The sequence below is a fragment of the Carassius auratus genome, chromosome 26 (genome assembly GCF_003368295.1).
Source record: "Carassius auratus strain Wakin chromosome 26, ASM336829v1, whole genome shotgun sequence".
Taxonomy (NCBI): domain Eukaryota; kingdom Metazoa; phylum Chordata; class Actinopteri; order Cypriniformes; family Cyprinidae; genus Carassius; species Carassius auratus.
The window spans coordinates 19,949,285-19,966,181 of NC_039268.1; positions in this window are offsets into that span (position 1 = coordinate 19,949,285).

Sequence of the window (16,897 nt, forward strand, 5' to 3'; positions counted from 1 at the left end):
AAGTGCCTCAACGTTTAAGCAAACTTTCCCAATTTCCCCGACTGTGATAGCGTTGATGTTTGATAGAGCAAAGAAGAACAACTTCATCTGCTCATTATCAAAACCACAGAATCAAGTGAAGTAGACTTGACCGTGAGTGGATGCATATAACGGCACAGAAAGGTTTTGTGGCTGTCACAAACTAAAGATTGAGAGAGCCGCTGGTAAAGATGAATCTGAGGGTCACTGAGAAAACGCACGACTGTAAACAGCCACATTACCTTCACCATACGCCTAGTTAACTGTGTTTATCTGCAACAGAAGATGCTCTTTTGCATCCGACGAGTGCATGTGTTTATTTCCCGGCGTGAAGCCTTTTATGTTTCTTGTTTGATTGCTGTAAAGCGCTGATTGCGAGGGAAACGTGTGATCAGGAAACTGCACAAACAGTGACGGAGAGCGTTTCTGTCAACTCTGACTGCTGGAAGCCCTCAGACTCATTAATACAATTAAACACATGCAAATGAACTTCGGAGGTGCTAATGATGTGATACCGCGTGTTCATTCTCACAAAATGTGCCGTGATGGATGCTGTTAGACTTTAGTGTTGGGGTGAATCTCAGCAAAACATGACCTGGGTCGCATTTCCGCTCAAAATCAAAGGGAATGAGTCAAAAATGATATATGTTGCATGAAGAAAATTAAGCCTGTTTTAGAGCAGTTAAGATTTTGTTTGTCATATTGACATTATTTTAATGAAAACTGCTGCATAATGCAACACACTAACAGCCTACCAGAGTATAGATTAATGTATATTAGTGTGTGTGTGTGTGTGTGTGTGTGAGAGAGAGAGTGTGTGCATATAATGTAAAATTAAGTGTATTTTAAAACAATTTACCACCTTTTTTGCATATTTGCAACTATTTTAGAATGATACAATACATTAACATTTATTCGTTTAGCTGATGCTTTTATCCAAAAGCGATAATATATATATATTAGAAAGAAATGTTGGTATAGAAATTATTTACAAGTTATGCTTTAATGTGGGGGTTGGAGTTTGATTGTCAAAATATGTATAATGTTGAAATATTTATAATTATCTAAAATATTTATGATTTTCAAATGTTGGTTCTATAAGTGTAAATGTCTCATATTTTTTCGCCCCAAAATAACACACACACACACACACACACACATAATTCATTTTATAAAATGCTTCATAATGAAGTGAATTTCTAAGTAAATAATTATTCAATTTTAATGTAATATTAAATTAAATTAAATTAAATTAAATTAAATTAAATTAAAATATTTATTCATATTAAATCTTTATTTTGTATTGAAAATACTGTTGCAAAATACGATCCACTATGAAGGCAGTATAAATGGAGGTGTAGGTGCCCGTCTGTTAGAGGTCAGTCGTCAGCAGATGCAGATGGCCTAATAACCTTTAACCCCTCGTGGATCCCAGACCCAACATCTCCTCTCAGAGACTGACATCTAGACACGAGTAATGAAGACGGATGAGCAGACCGTCTCTTCCCTGTACGAGCGTCTGCCAGCATCCATCAGTCGCTCAAGCAAAGATCTTCTCTCAGCTCTTCATCCTCCGATATTGTTAACTAGTTTGAGATCCGATTCATGCATATCATGTGTTCCCCACAAATCATGTGTGAACGATGACAGGAAAACTCCTGATTACGAACGGGTCAGGGGCATCGTTATGCGTATTAATTCATTTGAATGCTTAATTAATTTTTTATGCTTTTAGAATTAACACATTAAATTGACAGCCCTGATTGTATTGTGAAACCATAAAAAAATTATTAAATTAAATTAAATTACACAGCTAGTAAACAAACAAGCAATAAATGAAAGGAATAATTATTGCATTATTACTGCACTATTGAATGAATAAATGAGCACATAAATAAACAAATGGTGGAGCTATTACACAGTTAATAAATAATAAAAATAAATATTAATCAAGTAGTGGATTATTACACAAACAAACAAATACATAAATAGTAAGTATTACACAACTTATAAATAAAAACATAAATATTAAATCAGCGTGTGGAGGACCAAACCAGCAGAAAATAAATAAAATATCAAACAATAAAAGAAAAAATTATCTGAAAAAAAAAATTATATATATATATATATATATATATATATATATATATAATTTGTAATATAATTTAATCCTGAATTTATTGCATCATATCAGTGGAACACAGTAAATAAATAAATACGTAAATAAATAAATAAATAAATAAATAAATTATGGAGTTTTACACAGCTAATAAATAAAAATATATATCAAATCATCAATAAATAAATAAATAGTGGATCACTCATGGATTATTACACAGATAAATTATCACACAGCTAATAAATAAATATTTGATAACTAGTGGATTGTTGCTAGCTGAAACAAACAAGCAAACAAACAAATAAATAAAGTAAACAAATGTCCACTCAAATGCAGGGATTACAGCTAAATACTGATGTGCAACCTTGGACCAGGAGGGTTGAAAAAAAGAAAGACCATTTATCCGAATGCATTCGATCACTGAGAATAAGAAGCAGTATTAAAACAGAAAACAAAAGAGTTTAAATGAGGACGAACTCGTTCATCACAACAGCTCTGCAGAGCGAAATGAAGCTTTCACACAAAAACCAGCACGAGGACGCGGTAGGAAAGTGTTATGGAAATGGAAAAGCCACACGGTTTAACTCAAGACAAGAGTAAAAATATTGGGAGATTTTGCAGCGGGCGCCATGGAAACATGATTGCCTTTTGAAATTGCTATCAGTGAATTTAAAAGGAAGAAAAACACATAAAACCCAAAAGACCCAGGTGTTTTTGTGGGCAGAACAGGAGACTGGAAGCTTTAGCACGGCTGAGATAAGACGGACAATGCTATGGGCTCCCGGTACGAGTCTCTCTCCGCTGGATTAACTCTATCAAGAATGAGGATGCAGATAACACACAGACACAGGAGCAGTGGTCAGTGACAACTCAGGCTGAATCTGACCTTTTCCACACGCTCCAAGGCTTTAAGAATTTACTCTGTACTACTAAAATACAGTAAAAATTGTGAAATATTTTTTTTAATTTAAATGAGCTGTTTTCTGTGTGAATCTGTGTTAAAGTGTAATTTATTTCTGTGATGCTCCGCTGTATTTTCAGAATCATTCCTCCAGTCTCCAGTGTCACATGATCTTCAGAAACCATTGATTTACTGCTCAAGAAACATTTCTATGGATGGCCATTTATGCCACATCATGACATGAAAAAAAAAATCATTATGGTAAATCATTATTGAGAACAAAAATAAATAAATAAAAATTATGAGATAAAAAGCTGAAATTAGAAATAAAATTAATTAAAAAGTCAAAAGTAAGTCATAATTGACAAAGTTTAAATAATGATATGAAAAGACTTTGACTTTCTCATAATTATGACAAAAAAGCCATAATTACTTTTAATCTGGTTTTTAATCTAATATTTTTTTTTTCATGATTTTGATTTCTTTTAACTCATAATTTCTTTATTAAAACTTCCATAACATAAAAAAGAAGAAGAATTTGTTTGTAAATTATAATTATGGCTTAAAAAAGTGATTATTATAAAAAAGTCAAAATTAGAATACTGTGTCATATTTATAAGATAAAAGGTTGAAATTGTCATATTATGTCAATGATTTTTGTCTTAAATTCGTATCCCAATTTAGATTTGCCAGTGCATGATTTTTACATTGCAAGTTTTAGCAAGAAATCATGAGACAAAAAGACAAAATTGTGACATGAAATATCAAAATGATGTTTAATGTTTTTTCTCATAATTTAACCTTTGTCACTTTTGAAAATAATTGAGATTCTCATAATTTTGACTTTAATTAAGACTTTTTTTATAATGATGAGTTTTATTTGATAATATAACAATTCTGTTCAAAAGAGTTACATTGCTTCATATTTTCATGGAAACTGATACATTTAATTTTTCAGGATTCACAGATGAATAGAATGTTCAAGAGAAGAGCGTTTACTTGAACTAGGAATCTTTTGTAACATTATAAATGTCTTTAGTGATACTTTTGATTTATATCATGTCCTTGCTGAATTAATACGATTTTATTATTATTTTTATTAATAAGAGTGTTTGGTGGCATTGAATTTGGTAACATTATATCCAGGCCCGAAATAAACATAAATAAATAAACAAAATGCATTTAAGAATCAAAACAGAATGAAGAATCATAATTCAATGAGGGAAAATAAAAAACTAAACCTAAACTACTGCCAGAGAAAATATAAAACATAAAAGTTGGCACAAAAACACATCCGTCCAAGAAAGCCATAAAGCTGTTGACTCTCCACTTCCTCTTTCATGAAGAAAGCTCGTGTTCGACAAAGAACAAACTCTCATATTCTGTAATCCAGAATCACAAACAGCGAAAGTGAGAAACATATTTATCAGACGCGCAGGTATTGTTTATTTTATGAGGCACGCTTGATTGGCAGTTTGAGGACAGAGAGGAGCTCCTGATAACACACACAAACAAACCATGAACAACAAAGTGAACGTGTGTGTGTGTGTGTGTGTGTGTGTGTGTGTTGTGATGTCAGTTTAAGTGTTTAATGACAGCCTCAGTGACCGCGGCGTCTGAACATTCATTTAATCAACACACCGCTCTCTCAACACACACACACACACACACACAAGGAGGGGGAAAAACACATTTTATCCTTGCAGTTTATATTTATTTATTTTCATTATATATTATATATAATAATGTATTATTATTATTCATGTATATGCATTGAATATTCTGCTACATTTGCAAAAATGTGTATTTGTGGCATGTTTCAACCCAAAATGTAAAAGACAGGAATAAGAAATAATATTTTGCATTAATAATTTTTTTGGTGTAATGTGAATTGTAGCCTAAATTGTTTAAAGCAGACTTTTCCACATAGGTCTACTATTTTTCTCTGCCTCCACTGGTTCTTTGTTTTCTGTAAAACGAGCAGCAGAGAAAGTGAATGAAGAGGAATGCTTTAACAATGAGCAGTCAGGAATTTATTAGCCGTAGATAACGAGCAGTTCATTTCTCTCTTAATGGCATAAATTCACAGTCTTTCTCTCCGTCATGAATACACAAATATGCACGCACATCAGCTTCTGCTGAGTTTAATGTGCGCAGATGGCATGGCAGAGCCTCAAGTAACTAACACACAAAGTGATGTACTTGTCTCATCCAATGAGAGCGCTCGTTTAGAACTGTCATCTGCTGACAGATGATTTATAGCTTGGTTCTGCGGCTCCAGAGCGCTACGGCGCATGCGCAACAATAACGCTAACAATAACACCAAACACACATCCACTGCAACTGATTTTGTCAGGCAGTGCAGTTATGATGGTAATCTCAGTGTTCGGTTTGTTTAGTTTGGTTAGAGTTCTCATGCCTACTATTAATTGCATATTTTTTTTAAATGACTTCTTCCACAGAGATATGTGAAAACAATGCATGAAGCAAACTCCAGGTGCATTATTTGCATCAAAATGGTAACCCAGTCCTGTAATATGTTCACATGGACAGTTTATTTGCAATGTTAGCCAAACTGTCTCAATGTTAACTTTTCAAATTGTGTATAAAAACATTTACATTGTCATTTTTTTTACGAATGAATTGGTTGAATCAGTTGAATGAATGATTCGATGGATAACTTATGATTTGTTCCTGAATGAACCACAGTTTTGAACAAATGGGTTGAATTAATGATTCGATGACTCACTTATGAGTTGTTCCTGAATGAACCACAGTTTTGAACCAATCAGTTGAATGAATGATTCAATGACTCACAAGTTGTTCCTGAATGAACCACAGTTTTGATTGAATCGGTTGAATGAATGATTCATTGACTCACTTATGAGTTGTTCCTGAATGAACCACAGGTTTGAACGAATCGGTTGAATGAATGATTCAATGACTCACAAGTTGTTCCTGAATGAACCACTGTTTTGACTGAATCGGTTGAATGAATGATTCATTGACTCACTTATGAGTTGTTCCTGAATGAACCAGAGTTTTGAACGAGTCGGTTGAATGAATGATTCGATGACTCACTTATGTGTTGTTCCTGAATGAACCACAGTTTTGAACAAATGGGTTGAATGAATGATTCAATGACAGACTCATAAAGGTCACTTGTCACCATCTACTGGAGTAATTTGGAAAATCATCAGTGAACAAAAAAATTGCCAAAAATATATTTGCTAAAATGTTGCAAAATGCATTCATGTATATTTTTATACTTATATTTTTAACTAAGATTAATAAATGCTGTAGAAGTATTTCATTCTTAGTTCATGTTAACTAAAGTAGTTAACGAATGTCAACTAATGAACATTTTTGTAAAGCGTTACCCATATATTTATATGTTATATGTTTTGTATTTCCAGAATTTTTTTTTTTTTAAATTTCCATTTTTTAAATGCATGCTTTTTTTTAATCTAGTTTTGATGTTTTGATCTAAGCTATTCCATCCACATTTGCATTTAGCCAAAATTCAGACGTCTGTTAGACTGGAAATGTCTTTTCTTGTCCCTGACATACATTTTGAAATATATTTTGGTATGTGAATGTTGAAACTAAATATATTTTCATTTAAAAAATATGTTTCATTGACACTGACAACTTAGATTTTCCATTTTTTTTGGCCAGAAATTTTTTTTTTTGTTTTTTTTTTTTGCTCTGTGTTTCAGGAGATCTATATGTGTCTCAGTGTATTTCATGTCAACACAGAAAATAAAATGCACAGGGTGAAATATCCCATAGGGTTTCTAAACAATGAGTATCTTGGTCAGCAACTGTTTCACAGTGTTTAGCCCAACACAAGAGTTCATTATTATGGAAAAAAGCAGGTGTTTAGAGGAGAAAGGTGCTCCTAGAATGAGGAAGCTCTAGTGTTTCAGCCCGTGAAGAATTACTTTCACCCTCATTTCCTCTCAAGAGCCAACCGTTTCTCCACATCCTCTTCAGATGGTCAGATTTCCATGCCGTGAGAGTGTGAGATTGACACCGAGCATGCGAGCGATCTTCACTAATCAATGCTTCTGAGCGGAAGAACGTGAGCGAAAGAGAGACCTGTCGAGTCTCATCACACATCAAACGCCGGCCTGTGAGAGCGGCCGCGGGAAGAAAGGCTTTAGACTGTGAGTGCGATCGATGCTGTCTGAGTGACAGCCAAAATATGGTTTAAAGTAGGCTTTGATTGATGGTATTTAAAGCTTATCTGGACACGGGGCAGGAGCTCCATCATAATCTCCGCAAGCAACAGTCACAGCTGAGAACGCCGGCACCTCTCACGTGTTTATGAAGCAAACACATGAATGCTCATGTTCACTTTTTCATCTATGGTTTCTTAACAATAATAAAGGATTATAAAATGTGCATGATGTTATAGGACAGATAGGATGCATGGATGGACAGACAGACAAATAGATATTTATAGAGTACCACATGAGAAAGCTAATAAAGAAAAGACAGCTATGTATCAAAAATCTGTTTCCAGACCAGTCTATTATAAACTCACTATAATTTATATAAGGTCATGTAGTATGTTGATGAAGAAGCCAAATATTACTCATGAGGTACTCAATGTCATCAGATGGCATTTAACCAAATATCAATGTCTTATGACACTGTGTGTCTGCTGGGATCCACTCTGTGCAAACTGTCTACAGTAATTTATTTCAAAAACCAAGAAAGTATCAATCAATCAATCAATCAATCGATATCATCGCTATTAAAGATCAGTAACTTAATTCACACATCTGAGACATAGTTTGTAATCTGGGTGAAACTCGGACAACAAAATGTTCAAGAAGATCTGATCAGATCTGCTAACCTCAACATGCATCTCATGCATCTCACACACACACACACACACACACGCACACACACAGTTTTGGTGTGTGATGTCATCTAGAGCAGACGTCTCACTGGTTGTAATGATTAAATTCACAGCAAACAACAACTAGCATTGCTTTCCCTTCGGATGCAATGTTCACACACCTGTCATTTTGTTTAATTAATTCAATATCACGTTAATACAGAGGCAACTAGACAGCATGGTTTCTAAGTAGTTTGCTAGGTCGTTTCTTCCTGGCCCAAATGAAAAGATGCCACCACTCAATGAATCTCCATAATATTCTGTCTGTTTGCTTCAATGGTGTTTTATATGGCAGCTAGAGCATTGCTAGAGTGTTTTTGGAGGATGCTAGGTTGTTGTTACATCATCGCTGGAGTGTTTAGCTCTGTTGCTACATATCTCGCATCTATTAGCTTGATTAGCTCAGGTCCAAACTGATTGACTGACTTCTTATTGGCAATCCGGTCCAGGCTCATGGTGATAGCCGAAGTCTGGCTACATGACATTTTGGATCCTTATTTCCACTTAAATATATATATTGCTGTATTTATCTCACCAAAGCAACCTTAAAGTATCAAAGCGGAGTATAAACTCTATTGGAGGTGGCGTTCTGACGGTCCTCCGGAGGGAAGCCGTGGTGAACCTGTTGTGAAAGCCACACAGGTGTTGATTTATGGAGAGATCCAGCCAGTGTTAATTACAGCTAGAGGGAGAAAGAGCAAATATCCAGCCATCCTACATTTCCTTCTGTCGCCTGCTCTATCTCTGGCTTCCCTTCCCTCTCAGTTACTCCCTACGTTCTTGGCCTTGCCATTCCCGGAAAGTCACCTATACGTTTGCTTCACATCGGAAAAAGTCTTCATTTCTTTCTTCAATTTTTTTTATTCATCTCTCTCGCTCTCTCTTCTCAGACCCTGGAGTCGTACCCATGGGCCATTAATTTCATTTGCACAATGCTCCGACGGAAAAGAGGGTCACCAATCTCAAATTTAAATGTAATTTTCCTCTGGGTCCTTGAAGGTGAGATACCAATCTTGCTCTCTTTCTCTTCAGAGCTGAAGCGTTGACCGGCCAATGTCGCCGCTTCATAGAGAGACGCGGGACTCGCTGATTCACATCTGAAACGTACGACGAGTCCGAGCCCAGAGACTGAAAACTGACTGGCATTTCTCTAACCTCTGAATAGACTTATTCCCACGTTAAATGTCCAGAGACTGACACCAAAAAAGAGCTCTGACTGGTCAAGAAGCGTCTTGTCCAAATCTACAGGGAACTAAAGCTGGAAAACCTTTAGATCACTTTCTGTTTGATGGGTTTTGTATGCTCACACTTTATTTTAAGGTCCAATTCTCGCTATTAACAAACCATTATCTATGATTTTGCTTCAATTAAACTCCCAATTTGCTGCTTATTAATAGTTAGTAAGGTAGTTGTTACGTTTAGGTTTGGGGTAGGATTAGGAATGTAGAATAAGAGCTAATAAACATCCTATATAGACATGCTAATACGCAACTAGGTAATAATGAGAAGTGGCCACTAAAATAGTGTTATCGTTAGTATAAACTAGACAAAACATGAATTAACTAATCTCTCTTGCATTAAAATAGATTCAGAATTCCTCCAACAGTGAAATGCAACATCAGAATATGATGCAAACCTGCAATAATGACAAAAATGTAAATAAATCCCATTTTTTAACCAATTTTCCCCAACACTGTTTATAAATGTAACCATTCATACATTTTAGTCAGGAACCTATACAATGTGAGACATCAACTAAAGTCCAACCCTCTAGAAGTCTCCAGAATATTCTGTATTAATTCTATTCTGTGCAATTGCTAGGGTGTTCTGATTGGTTGTTGGGAGACAGCAGTAAGACACGTGATTGGAGGAATCCTTCATGTTGCCGTACACACTGAACGCCAGAAACACACTTTACACAAGCATGCAGACGTAAGCACAAACGCTTCAGCAATTTCACACTCAACAGATCATTAAAGTTTCCATTCGCTGATATCCTCATGTTTTTTCACACATTTTACCGCATGGAAAAATAACAGTAAAACTGCCCGACCGTGAAACGATGTCCCATTTTCCAGGTTTCCCACAGATGATGGTCACAGCATGGAGCCCGTGTGCCTACTGCTACATTAGTCACTGATCTGGGGACAGCTTTAAAGTTTCTGGTGTTATGGCTCAGGGAAAACTTTGGGATGGGAGAGCAGGTCCTAAATCAGGAGGAGCGGGTACATTACGCTCACAGTTGACAAACTCCATCCATGCACATGTTTTCGGCTCATTAGCTTCAGCGCTGGGAGGATGTGGTGACCGGCCGAGTGACAAACTGAGTGAGTCTGCCAGGCGTGAGGCGTCTTGTAGGATAGACGGACTCAGATGACAAGAAATTCATGAGGTCTAGTGACCAGGAATCAGTCTGAGCAGAACCAGAGACACTGGTCAACACTGGAGATGTTTGCAGGCACTGGAGAGCCAAGACAACTATGGGATGCACACTACACTGTTAAACATTGTGTCTAATGTGTTAAATGTTAAAGATGTTAAATGTTAAGAGGTTTGGGGTCGGTAGGATTTTTTTATGCTTTTGAAAGAAGCCTCTTCTGCTCACCAAGACTGTATTTATTTAACCAAAAATAGAAATACTGATGCAATTTATAATAACTGTTTTCTATGTGAATATCTGGTTATATGTAATTTATTTCTGTGATGCACATCTGTATTTTCAGCATCATTCCTCCAGTCTTCAGTGTCACATGATCTTCAGAAATTAGAATAATATGATCATTTACTGCTCAAGAAACATTTCTGATTATTATCAATGTTGAACACAGTGGTTCTGGACAATATTATTATTATTATTATTATTATTTTTTTTTATTTTTTTTTTGTGGAAACAGTGATACATTTTATTTTTCGGAATTGAAAATGAATATAAAGTAAAAAAAAAAAAAAAAAAAAATGCATTTATTTGAAACAAATATTTTCCAATATTTTAAATGTCTTTATTTCCATTTGTGATCAGTTGAAATCAATTAAATGCATCCTTTGCAGTATTCCTTTCTTTCCAAAAGTAAAAGTGTACATTAGGTTAAATCCAATTAATATTTGAATATCACAGCCTCTTAAGATAACAACCTCCATATTTACTAATAAATATACTCTATATGCATGGCTTATACGGAAGTGACAGGAAGAAATTGTGGAGGAAGATTGCATAGCTGAATCTGATTAAAACTTTAACAATTTCCTCAATAGTTAGTGCTACTTCTAATAGAAATGTAAAGCAAGAAAACTCATCAAAACCAATGGAAATATGGAGCTGGAGCACAAAAAAGATTCAGGAATATGAGATTCAGTCCTCAGGAACATACAGTTCGGCTTCAAACAGAGCCGTGATGTGAAACGCTCCGCAGAAGACGCACAAGTGTGGGCAGGATCCTAAATTAAGCGCCAAATGCAAGTAAAAACTGGTGTGATGAGTAAATAAAACCAGCAGGAGGAAAGCATTTTTAGAAACATAATAAATCCCCACAAACGTCTGACGGAAGTGAATCAAATCAAAAAGATGCAAATGGTGTGCAAAACAAAAAAAGAAAAAGAAAATGCCATGCAAATAAATAAGGAAGACAATATCTGTTATGATGCTACCGGTTTCACAAAGCACAGTTTATCGAGATTATGCATAAGCAACTAAATAAAAACACATTGATTTTTAAATGAAAATAATGCAAAATACAGTTTCGAGGTGAGTAATAAATATGTATGGCCATATTTCTGCCACTGGCAGCTAATTCTGCAACCTGGGGCTGTAACAACCAAATGTTTAATTTGGTATATTGAGTCAGTCAAAGTCTAAACCTAATCCACTCGAGCAGCTGCACAATGACAGATATTACTATTCATAATGGAGCTTGATGAAGCTACGCAGTTTTGCCTGCGAGCCGAACAAAAACTCCACTTTCAGATGCATTAACTCTGGAGGTAAATGTCACTGTGCTTGTGACTTCACAGAGTATTTTCTGTTGATATAAAGCAAAAACGCTCAATTAAATACATTATGCTTCCATACGGCGATGAAATATGAAAAAAGGGTCGTGTGCATTCACTGGCGCCGCACACAGAGAATAAATCATTCGGCTGGTTTTGTGTTAGCTTAATTTGTACCTCGGAGGTCAAATACACTAATAAATAATGTGTGAAATGTTGCAGTTAATTAGTATTCTGCAGACATTTCTACCCAAAGCGGCTTATCGTTTGCTAATGAGAGGAAGAGGCTCTCTCGAATGTCTCGGGGTGAAGCGCCGGTCACAAGGCCACGATGGGGACAGAATGAGCCGGTGATGACAGCTAGCACACAATTCATGTGTGTTTACAAATAATTGAGTTTCCAACTCAATGTTGCGGTTATTTTATTCATAGTCGTCAAGTATTAATATGGTGGATCAGAGAAAGGAGTTTTTGGAATATGTCTTAAAAAATAATAATAATAATAATAAAAAAATTATTATAATGAAATAAATGAATATTAGAAATGTTGTTTTGGCAAGTAAGTGAGAACCAGTTTAAGCCGACGTGCTAAAATTACAAAAAAAAATAAATAATAATAATAAAATAAAATAAATAAACACCTAGAACTAGACCTATTAAATATTGTGTTTGTTGATTGAAATTAATATAAAATAAAAATAAATAAATGTAAAAATTAGAATACAAAACAAAAATTTAAATTTCATTTTATTAAATGAAATTAAAACTAGAAATAGTAGTAGTAATAAAATCACATTTGAAACCAGAGATAAAACAGCTGAGGTACTGAAATTACTAAAACTAAACTAAAACTAAAATAATGGACCATAACCGTAACCCTAAAATATAATTTAAAATGAATATTATTATATTTTCCATTTTATATAAAAAGTGAAAAAAGTTATAAAACTGGCAAAAGCACATAAGAAAATTACTAAAATGTAAAATAAAAAATACATCAAATCTATTTTAAAATAGTATACTATTATAGCATGTAAATAATAGGTGATGTACTGTTACAAATGCATAATTTTTTCCTGCTGAACCAAAAAAACAAGCCAGAAAAAAAATAATAACACCCTAGCAACCATCAATAACATCCTAGCAACTCCCTATCAATGTGTTAAAACTACTCAAGACAGCTTACAAACTCCAAAACTTTGGCAAAGTGACATTAGCATTTGCAAAGCACCACTTATATATTTTTCAATAAGTAAATAAATAAATAAATAAAGTAGAAGAAGAACGAGAAAGAAAGAAAGAGCATTTCCAGCTCACTGCACAGACGGAGAAGTTTACAGCCAGAATACACAAGCTTTCACACACTTTCCAAAATGTTAATAATGGAGTTTGCTCAGTGGAGTCAATGACGGATGTCAGTAATAATGGAAATGAGCTGGTGTGTGTGTGCGTGTGTGTGTGTGTGTGTTGTGTTTTGTCATATAGCACGAGAAACAAACTGAGATCAATGCGCCGACAGCTCGACCTCGAGCGTGTTCAGAATGTAAATCAGACAGAAGCTGCTCAAATCACTTACAGAGCTCTTATGATGATGTCTTTAGACATTTATCGACTCATTTACCAATGCCTAATAATTTAACTCCAATAATTCATCGACCAAGAACGTCTTATTAATACCTCGACGACCCCTGAAACACTGTTGCATGCTGGTATTGAGTTTTGCACATGCAAACACCGCTCATATTTTCTCCAATATCTCAGGAGTGGCTGGTTTACTCATGAAAGCATCCACTTCTTGAATATTGTGCACGTGTCGGTGCAACAGAGCCATGAAAATAAATCTTTACAGACGGAATCCGATAACATCTGCCAATATCTGTCCAGAGACAGACACGGGTCGAGGTCAGGGAACGGTCTGGAAAACATGTGCTAATAACTGTAATCATGCACTGCTGCTAATGCATGACATGGCAATTAGCATTATTATTTTTAATAACAGGTCATTCAACCAGACTTGATTTTATCCATGGTGAATTAAATGGAAAATTAAAATCATTTCGGTAATTTTATTTCATTTTGAAGAGAGATTATGCAAAATCATTCACAATAAAACTAGGAAAATGAATCATGTTTGACTATGTCAACTTTAAATTGATTTTAAATAATCAATATCAAACAGCAAAAACAAACAAAAAATGACAACTGAACCATAAAACTTTAACATATTTTAATGTAATAATATTTATATTCTAAATATTATGTGTATCATTGATTTTACCCATTATTAATTATTTGGATGGTTAAAAATTTCTATATAAAGGTATTTGATGTATCAGGGATTGATGACATCATCAGAAAATGAAAATGGTTTCAATAACTGGATTTTATTTGATTTTAAAGATAGATAAGACCAGGATTATGAATTATGTCTGAATTCTTGTTGACATTAAATTGACTTTAATTATGCATGGTTTTCATCTGAATTTTTTGTAGAGAGATTATGAAGACCTTTTTCATCTCGACTCGGGATACAATCTGAAACGAGGCCTTGCAGTCTCGAAAAATAAACCGAAACATAACTAATCTGTGCGCATCATTTAACAATTCCTTATAATATGTGAAGTAAATCTGGATCAGGAGCAACTCGACTCATTTCTGGCCACTGCTGTGATTGTGAAACCAAAAGCCAAGACTTCCCTCTTCTGGTGAAGACAGACAACAGCACAAGATCACACACACACACACACACACACACACACACACACACACACACTCTATTGAGATGCCTGCCACAATCTGTCAGGACATGATGGATGCTCTGAGGCCGAATCAGCTGCGTTACAAATCTCTCTCTACACACACACACACACACACACAGTCGTAGCGCTCCAGACGAGTCGTCTTATTCCCGCTGTGTGACAGAAGGGTAAGCAGTGCAGATTTCGGCCAGTGAAGCAGTTTGTGTGTGGGCCGTCGTCTCAAAAGAGAGAAACTACAGACACACTCCAGTTCAGTTTCTTCAAGTGAAGGAGTTTAAGTGTTTTCTGCATTCAGTCCTCACGAGTCAAAGTATTCTCACTGTAAACAACAGCTGTTTGAAACACTGTCAAGAGTCCACGATTAGAGAGAAGTGTGAAACACTCTTACACAACACACACTCTCTGAAAACAAGTGCTACTAAATATCACAATGAAAAAGTGTCAAATAAAGTACTGCATAAAATCAAACTCTCTCTCTCTCTATATATACAGTATATCTATGTATATTTATATGTATGTATTAGAAAACAAATTAAGATTAAATGTTTTCTCAAGTCTTAGAATAGACTTTACTTCCTTCAAAACAATGCAAGGAACTATGAAGACAATTTTCACGTGTGCAAAAAATATTTTTAAGCATGACAATCATTAATCGTTAACAATAATGCAAGACAGTCCATAAAAAACCTCACAGAATCATTTTAACATCTGCATTGTTTCTCGTATCAATGAGAAATTAAACTGTAAAAATGATTTGATATATTAACATAGAATTATATTTTAAACATGGAAGACATTTTTACATATTTAAATTGAATATATATATATATATATATATATATATATATATATATATATATATATATATATATATATATATATAAATTATATAATATAATAATACATTTAAAAATGTTTTAAAAATGGAAATACAAACTTACTCCATAAAATTAAATTAAATTTGTTTGTTTTCTGAAAATTCTTAAGTTTTATGAAAATAATGTATGTAGAATATAGGCTTCATTTTCTTTCTTTTGAGAGAGAGAGAGAGAGAGAGAGAGAGAGAGAGAGAGAGAGAGAGAGAGAGAGAGAGAGAGAGAGAGAGTGTGTGTGTGTGTGTGAGATAGAGAGAGAGAGAAAGAGAGAGTATGTGTGAGTGAGTGTGTGTGTGTGTGTGTGTGAGTGGTTGTGTACGTTTTTGTGTGTGTGCGTGTGTGTGCCGTGTGTGTGTGAGTTCGGTTGTGTACGTGTTTGTGTGTGTGTGTGTGGTTGTGTACGTGTTTGTTTGTGTGTGTGTGTACGTGTTTGTGTGTGCGTGTGAGTGTACGTGTTTGTTTGTGTGTGTTTGTGTGTGTGTGTGTGTGTGTACGTGTTTGTGTGTGCGTGTGTGTGAGTGGTTGTGTACTTGTTTGTGTGTGTGTGTGTGTATGAGTGGTTGTGTACGTGTTTGTGTACGTGTTTGTGTGTGTGTGTGTGTGTGAGTGTGTACGTGTTTGTGTGTGTGTGTGTGTGTACGTGTTTGTGTGTGCGTGTGTGTGTGTGTCAAAGTTAAACATGCACTCTTTCTCTCTCAGTACATCACGGCTCGTGTCAAACTCTGATGTTCACACTCTTCAAGCACGTCTGTCTCTCTGTGTTTGCTGCTCGAGCGGGTGGAAGTGTGTCTGTGACACTTCACCACATCACTACACTCCAAAACACACGCAGAAGAAAGGACATCACTGAGAACTCCATCATCATCGGTTCCTGCACGTCAAACATTTCATTCCAGTGTGTTTATGCCTCCTTTATCTTCTAAACATTTACTGGCTAAACAAAGTAGCTACTGTATGTTAAAGATTATACTTAAAAAAATAAGCAAACTGTTCATTTAGATATTCCTTGTGTTCAAAACCATATACAAAGACCAGAATAAGACACTTGATGGTAGAAAAACAACATGACAGGTAACTTCTGAACAGCTCACATATTCTAGACATTTCCTTATTGCTCAATATCTCTTTATCTCTGAATTTGTTAGAAAGCAAACCCGATTAAATGTTTTCTCAAGTCTATATTTGACTGTCTTCAAAACTTCAAAGAAAGTGAAGCCAATTTGCACTTCTGGAAAAGACTTTGAAACACATTATAATTATTAGGCGTTGACAATAATGCAAGACAGTCCATAAATATCCACACAAGATCACTTTAACATCTATATTTTTTTG